The following is a 7745-nucleotide window of genomic DNA, read 5'->3' as shown; positions in this document are numbered from 1 at the left end:
CTGAGGTTAAAAAAAAAAAAAAGCTCACAACATTGCCATCCAAAAGTATAATGGACCAACACACAAAACTCTGTGTAACCATGAATTTTTATAGTCTGGTTAATACAATTTAGTTTGAATTACTCATAAACGGGGATGGCAAAAGCAATAACAAAGATCCTAGTGGCGTCAATTTCATTCTATCTATATATGTTGTTGTCTCAGCTTGGGGATTTTCATTATTTAAAAAAGGAAAAAGCAGAGACAAAAACCATCGATGCTGTGTAAACAATGGCTACTTTTTTATTCTTTTTTTAAAATTATTATTTCAGAGATAGAAACACACTCGAATAAACTTGTTAAAGGCTCCATACCCGCGCGGATTTGATCCTGGTTCAGACCCCGATCAGGCAAACCGGGGTGAAAACGCAATGTGTGTGGCCAAATACCTGGCCGATAAACCTAGGTACGGTCCATCGCTCGCAAAGCCCGCTTTGCTTAATATTTTTCGAGGCGATCGGCGATCGGGGGCGTGGCAGTATAAAAAATTGGACAATTTTTTTCGGATTTTCGCTGTTTTGACGTCAGATTCGTGATCAGCGTCGAATTTACAATAGGTTTGATACCAAGAACTATGTTTTTACTCCAAAAATTGATGAAATTAGAAATACATTTTAATTAATATTGAGGCTATGTGGCCGACAGAACAGTGCCCCTCCCTGTTTTGTGATGCACCAAGTGGTATGACTCTCGCTTTCGGATCGGAAGATTCGGGTTTCGAAACCCGCTCTGAGTGGCTCAGAGTTGAGTCCTTGGAAAAGGCTCTTTACTCCCATTCTCTCACCGTACTCAGGTGTAAAACGAATACATGGCCGTTCGTTGTCTTTGTTGGGAAAAAAATGTCACATCGCCTGACAGGCGTCATGTCTCGTCTTTCAAGTTTAATATTGCTGTTGCGTTGGGACCCCGTGTAAAGCGCTTTGAGCACGTGGATATTGCGCCAAATTAATGCTGTGTTATTATTTTTTTAAAATAATATTTTTATAAATGTTGCGCCAGGAAGAGGTAGATGGCAAAAGTTTCGTTCTTGATCATCGTAAAATTTATAAAGGATTTCATACAAAATAAAAAATAGTTTTCATAATTTTCAATGTGATGATATAATAATATGCCAGTTCTTTTTTTTTTTTTTTTCCTCACCCGTTGACCCGACATGACGGTCGACCTTGACACAGACATTTGGGATTGGCAGATGCCAAAAAGCCTTGACTACGGGATGACAGGGGTGGGCATTGTAACCTTGAATTATAATCTACAAACAACGCCCCCCCCCCCCCCCCAAAAAAAAAAAAAAAGAAAAAGAAAAAGAAAAAAGTGCTGTGTGCGTGTGTGTGGTGGTGGTGGTGGGGGGGGGGGGGGGGGGGCTGAGAATGCAAGTAGACCCGAGGAGTACCCGTTTAACCTGCCACGCCACGGGAGCACTGTCGATTTGTTTGACAAATAATAATAATAATAATAATAATAATAATAATAATAATAATAATAATAATAATAAATAATAATAAATAATAATAATAATAATAATAATAATAATAATAATAATAATAATTATGACGATTAATAATAAATCTTCATTGTCCACAAAATGGAAAAATGTCCGTGGTCTACATCGCTTTTAAACTTAAATCGGATTGCAAATGTATTGATGTTATGCGTATTGGAAAAATACTCACGACATCTCCATCGGGGTATAACATATTAACACACAAAATTGCAAACTCGAATGTTCATAGTCTGATTGATATAACTTAGTGATAAGTTAATTATAAAAATGGCTGTCTAAAAGCAATAACAACGGGTTGACTAACGTCAAATTCATTCCTCTATTGATGCTCTGTGTTAAATTAAAATACTCACAAAGTCCGCCAGCCAGAAATATCACTCCAGCCCAAATATCTACATGGAACCTTGAACTTTATAGTCTGATATATTTTAATGAGAACTAATCATAAAAATGGGTGTCTAAAAACAATAACAATGAGATGAGTGACGTCAATTTGGTTCCTTCTATAAATATCCAAGAACTTAACTCACTCCATCCGCTCTCTCTCCTCCTTCAATACATATGAATCTATTCTCTCATCACTTTTTTGTGCGTCTATGCATGTGGTCTTGTGAAATGACACTCGCATTTGGATCGGACGGTACTGGATTCGAGTCCCGCTCTGAGTGGCGCATAATTGAGTCCTTGGAAAAGGCTCTTTACTCGCATTCTCTCACCTTGTTCACTGTTAAAATGAGTACTTCGCTGTTTACAGCGTCGTCTCTGTCGGGAAACAATTGCAATATCGCTTAGCAGTCATGTCTCGTCTAACATGTTTTTATGTTGGCCAAAGACCCTTATAAAGTGATTTGAACACCTTTATTGAATATAGCGGTATATATAGCGCAAGTAAATTTTTCTCTCCTTCTCTCTCTCTCTCTCTCTCTCTCTCTCTCTCTCTCTCTCTCTCTCTCTCTCTCCTCCTTTATAGCTATTGCTACATATGATGCGAATATCTTGGACGGTTATTGATGCTATGAGTTTAGGTAAAATGCTCAAAACATCCACCAGTCGGAAATAACGTACCGTCACACAAAACTACGAGTAACCTTGAACGTTAAAAGTCTGATTGATATAATTTAGTGAGAACTAATTACCAAAATGACTGCCTTAATACAATAACAAAGAGTGGAATGATGTCAATTTCGTTCCTTCAACAGTCTAATTGATATAATTTAGTGAGAAGTAATCACTATTGTGCGCAAGACGAAAGATAGAATAACAGACAGTAACTGGGATCGGTTCTCTCGGCCACATAGCCTCACTATTAATTAATATTTATTTCTAATTTCACCAATTTTTGGAGTAAACCACAGTTCTTAGTATCAAACCTATTGTAAATTTGACGCTGATCACGAATCCGACGTGAAAACAGCGAAAATCCGAAAAAAATTGTCCACTTTTTTATACTGCCACGCCCCCGATCGCCAATCGCCTCAAAAAATATCTCCCCCTATGTGGGCAAAAATCATCTGCGATAAAAGCAGGGATCGGGTCACAGCGACGAGGTCATCCGATCCGCGATCAGCGGATGTCAGCGTGTATGGGGGCTTTAAAGGAACGGACTGACTTCATCCCCTACCCACCCCTCACCCCACAGACTACTATGCCTCACCCCGCCTCTGATCATCATACACACGTGACGGTGAAAGCGGCGAGATCAAAGGGTTCTTGGTTTCTGTTGTCCCTTCAAGTGAACGACCGCGAAATTGGAGGACCTCTTCCGACTGTGTAAAAGCAAAGTAATAATAATATAACCCGATGATGATGATGGTGACGATGACTAAACTGCTGATAATATTATAAGTAGAATTGACAAGAATAATTCAATAATTCACTTGTTCATTTCAGTTTATAATAAGAGTTAACCACTGCGTCCATGGAGGGGGGGGGGGGGGGTGAGAGAGAGTGGGAGAGAGAGAGAGACAAGCACACATACAGAGAGAGAGAGTTAACCAAACAAATTATAATGTATGCGTATTTGGTATTTTTTTTTCCACATTAGAATTCCACGCTGAATACGAATCTGAAATTTAATTTCAATTTTGATAACTTTTATTACCCGAATATTTTTCTACCAGTAAATTGGATTTGTCACTTGATGGCTATTTATTGCTTAACAAAAACCATATGATTGAATTTAGCGATAAACTAAACTCATGGCGGGGGTTCCGATAGCTCGGTTGGTAGAGCACTCGCTTCATACGCAAAGGGACCGAGTTCGATCCCGGCTGCAGTCGAGATTTTTTTCTCTGATCCCCCTGTCTGCCCAGCGGTGAATGTATAGTCGGGTCTGCTAGATCTGGCGAAATGTAGTAACCTTGCGATAGACTAGCGTCCTATCCAAAGGATAGTAAGCAGTTGCTATTGCCCCTATTGGGGCATGGGACATCAACGAAGGCTCTACACTTTTTTCTATCCTGTTCCATCACGTCCAATCCTCTTCATGTCTGTCCAGAACGCCGAGGGTCTGCTTTTCCATCTCTTAAAGTAAAAATGACCGGAAATGTGAACGTTCAGTCATTTGTAGTTTAAGAAATTTTATTAAATTTTCTTCCATATAGAGTTTAGTGCTCACTTGTGGACTAGTAGTATGACACTATCCTTCAGGCCGGTATTCCCTAGTTCGAGTCCAGCTCTGTGCAAGTGATTCTCATGTGTATAAGTTGATGCTTGTCAATCTCATGTCTCGCTTGCAGATATCATAGAAACGCAGAGCTGCTTTGACAAATCGTAGAAACTCTTCAAGGTGACTCCAACATTTAATCTCACTGATGAATGGGTGACGAAGACCTTTCCCCAACTGATACATCTCACACGTCACCCTGGGATTTTTAGTTCCAGTGCTGTATTTGAAATATGTAATATGCAAACTTGTGAATTTGACCTTTCCTCTCACTGGTCATCTAATCCCGACAGAAGAGTGAAAAGGACATCACAATTTCCAACTTCACAACAACATTTGTCATAAAAGAATCATACAGGAATGAATCATACTCCAAGAAATCTGACATCTCATCCAAATCAACAGCTCGAGAGGCAGCAGTGGCTTTCGTAGTAATCTGATGTTGAGTTTGTGACCAGTTTGGTACACATGCTTGGGGTACATCATGACAAACAGAAGGTGGGTCAGCTGGAACAAAATATCGTCCTGCATGAAACATCTTTGGGTTATCAGGCCAATGTAGAGCACAAACTCCCATATGTCCAGTAACATCCTCAAAGTTAAGCTTAATTGGTAGGCATGAAATCCACTGTACGTTTCTGAATGTCCTTCAGCAGGTTGATCTCTGTAGCCAGTTCTACAATTGAAGACAGAGCACTTTCTGCCCATTTTACACACACAATTACTGTATGGAACTATATGGATAAAGAATTTAAAACTCCAACAAAACAAGTTTAAATGTATAAATATTTGAAAAGGAATTAAAAGTTAGTACAGCTTCGGTAAATCTGACTGAAATCGGAAATAGGGCTAATCACAGAATCACAGATTAAAAGTTAAAAGTCGGTAACAAACCGGTGTATAGTCAGAGAGGAGAGGTTTTATTAGTAACAAAAAAAAAAACAAACAACATTTGCCAATTAAGAATCAAGTGGTTGTGTGTGATTTGCTGGGTTTGTTGAATGTAAATTCTTATTTAAAATATTTTTGACTTTTTAGTCACTAATTATTAAACGACGTATCTCTTAAACTGAATTTCAACCTAGAATCATATTTTGACAAGGAATCGGTAACCAAACTTAAGTTCACTTTGCCTGCTGGCCTGTGTCAGACTGTCTAGGGTTCGAAGGATCTCCCCACGACAATAATCTTTTTTTTCTTTCAAATCCCCTCTTTAGGCGTGCTGTGATACTACGGAAGTCCTTCCGCTGGTTCAATTGTAAAAGTCGTTGCTGGGTGTTGGAGGTTTTGTTGGAATACCTGGTATAGTGGGGGGGGGGGTGGGCAGAGGGGTGAAAGAGTGTGGGGGGGGGGCAGGGGGGGGGGAGGTAGGCAGGGTACAATAAACAGTTAAAATAATAGTGAAGGAAGCAAGACCGATATTGAATCCACCTCATTTACAAAGCATTGACGTTCTCGACACAGAACCTGGTTTGATGTGTAGGAAAGTATTAGTAGTTGTAGATAAAAGGCATCATCTATAGGTAAATACACACTACTCCTTCTGGTAGAGAGAGAGAGGGCGGGGGGGGGGGTGAGGGGGGGGGGGGGGGAGAAAGGAAGAGAGAGAGAAACGGAGAGAGAACGGGAGAGAGAGAGAGTAGAAAGAGATGGAAGAGAGAGAGGAGAGAGAGAGAGAGAGAGAGAGAGAGAGAGAGAGAGAGAGAGAGAGAGAGAGAGGTATAAGGGAAGGGGGGGGGGGGGAGGAGGGAAAATGAGAGAGAGAGGAGAGAGAGAGAGAGAGAGAGAGAGAGAGAGAGAGAGAGAGGGGGGGGTATTAATATATCGACTTACTTGGCTTAAGCCCTTAAACCCTGTCGGAATATCGGCCATCATTGAAGCTTCGCCATTTGACTCATCCTTGGGCTTGTCTTCTCCACCTGTTTCCATGTTCTTCCTCTACCGTGTTTCTTCGCCAACTATTTCTTACATATTGAATCATCAGGTGGCTTAACTATCTTTAGTAGCTGGATGTACAGGCAGATTCTTCAGAATACGCGGCGTTAAAGAGCGAAGATGGATGATTTTATTGACGGCCAGCATATAGGTATTTAGACCACTAGAAAATAAGATGCCATCACTCTGAAACCAGAAGATCAATTACACAGGATATCCAGTTTCCTTGAGAAAGATGCCATCACTCTGAAACCAGAAGATCAATTACACAGGGTATCCAGTCTTGAGAAAGATGCCATCACTCTGAAACCAGAAGATCAATTACACAGGGTATCCAGTCCTTGAGAAAGATGCCATCACTCTGAAACCAGAAGATCAATGACAACAGGATATCCAGTCCTTGAGAAAGATGCCATCACTCTGAAACCAGAAGATCAATGACACAGGATATCCAGTCCTTGAGAAAGATGCCATCACTCTGAAACCAGAAGATCAATTACACAGGATATCCAGTCCTTGAGAAAGATGCCATCACTCTGAAACCAGAAGATCAATTACACAGGATATCCAGTCCTTGAGAAAGATGCCATCACTCTGAAACCCAGAAGATCAATTACACAGGGTATCCAGTCCTTGAGAAAGATGCCATCACTCTGAAACCAGAAGATCAATGACACAGGGTATCCAGTCCTTGAGAAAGATGCCATCACTCTGAAACCAGAAGATCAATGACACAGGATATCCAGTCCTTGAGAAAGATGCCATCACTCTGAAACCAGAAGATCAATTACACAGGGTATCCAGGTCCTTGAGAAAGATGCCATCACTCTGAAACCAGAAGATCAATTACACAGGGTATCCAGTCCTTGAGAAGATGCCATCACTCTGAAACCAGAAGATCAATTACACAGGATATCCAGTCCTTGAGAAAGTTTGCCATCACTCTGAAACCAGAAGATCAATGACACAGGGTATCCAGTCCTTGAGAAAGATGCCATCACTCTGAAAACCAGAAGATCAATGACACGGGGTATCCAGTCCTTGAGAAGATGGTTTTACACTTCCAATGAAATTAGAATCAGTATTCTGACCTCACACTTTTCTTCCAATTTTATTCCATACCTCAGATTTACGACGCCATTTTCACAGATTCACAACCAGCGTTACTCAATCAAACTACACACATACATTCTTCAAAGCCATACAACACACAACAAATACCCAAAAGTTAACACATAGTGTGTTGATGTGTTGAAATTTAACACTGCTGGCACAGTTTTTTTGTATCATATTTTATTTGTTTTCCACGTTAATTTGTGTATTGTTGTGCTGACGAAGGGTTTGTACCCGAAACGTCCATTGTCTGTTTTGTTCCCATACGAAGCCCCTCTATTTTCCTCTTTCGTTGTATTTTAAAGATCACCGGCTTCAGCAGCCCTATCGTTTTCTACTGGCAAAATTTCCCAACATCTCATTTTACTCTGTCCAATCTCTCCTGTCCTGTCAATAGAAGGAACGGAAATGACGCTCTTTATTTTTCTTAAAGACGGCATGTTAGGATTACTTTCATGAACTATTCAATTGACATACTAAAAATGTTAA

Source organism: Berghia stephanieae, unplaced genomic scaffold (assembly GCF_034508935.2).
Source record: "Berghia stephanieae isolate SIO BIC M18660-M18661 unplaced genomic scaffold, UCSD_Bste_1.3 scaffold5, whole genome shotgun sequence".
NCBI lineage: Eukaryota > Metazoa > Mollusca > Gastropoda > Nudibranchia > Aeolidiidae > Berghia > Berghia stephanieae.
This window is presented reverse-complemented; position numbering follows the sequence as displayed.